Genomic DNA, 968 nt, shown 5'->3' on the forward strand with positions numbered 1-968 from the left:
GGAGCTGCATTGCGCCCCCAGCTCGTGCACCCAAGCTTTGGGATGCCCTGGCTGCATTGCACCCCCAGCTTGTGCACCCCAGCTTCGGGACCCCCCAGCTGCATTTTACCCTGCTTGTGCACCCCAGCTTTGGGACCCCCCAGCTGCATTGCACCCCCCACTTGTGCACCCCAGCTTTGGGATCCCCTGGCTGCATTGCACCCCCAGCTTGTGCACCCCAGCTTTGGGATTCCCCCAGGTCCATTGCACCCCCAGCTTTGTGCTCCCCCAGCTGCATTGCACCCCCCACTTGTGCACCCCAGCTTTGGGCTCCCCAGCTGCATTGCACCCCCCACTTGTGCACCCCAGCTTTGGGATCCCCTGGCTGCATTACATCCCTGCTTGTGCACCCCAGTTTGGGGCACCCCAGATTTGCTTCCCCGCCGGCCATCCCCTTCTCTCTGGCTGCGTCCCGTTACAGCCCGGGCCCTCCCGGGCCGGGGTTTGCAGGGGGGCACTGGGCCAGGACCCCCAGCTGGGGCCGCCGTGCCAGAGCTGCTGCCAGATGTTGGCCCACAGCTGGGGCTGCCCCCATCCTCCTCGGGGCTCCCGGGGCCCCGGCTGGGGCGGCAGGTGAGCCCGGGTGTCCGGGCCGCCGCCGCGGTCCCCGTGATGCCCCGCTCCGCTGCAGGTGACCTTCCCGGACGTGGAGAGGGCGGAATGGCTGAACAAGGTGAGGCCTGCRCCCCCCCTCCTCCCCCAGCGCCCCTGGCCCTGCTGACCCCCCGGCCCTGCAGGTCCTGGCCCAGGCTTGGCCCTTCTTCGGGCGCTACATGGAGAAGCTGCTGGTGGAGAACGTGGCGCCGGCCATCCGCGCCTCCAACACCCACCTCCAGACCTTCACCTTCACCAAGGTGGACATGGGCGAGAAGGTAGGACCCGCACCCCTGGAGTGGGGCATGTCCCTGCGCCCCCCAAGCAGGGCAGGT

Source organism: Rhea americana, unplaced genomic scaffold, assembly GCF_003343005.1.
Source record: "Rhea americana isolate MKP2758 unplaced genomic scaffold, rheAme1 scaffold_764, whole genome shotgun sequence".
Lineage (NCBI taxonomy): Eukaryota > Metazoa > Chordata > Aves > Rheiformes > Rheidae > Rhea > Rhea americana.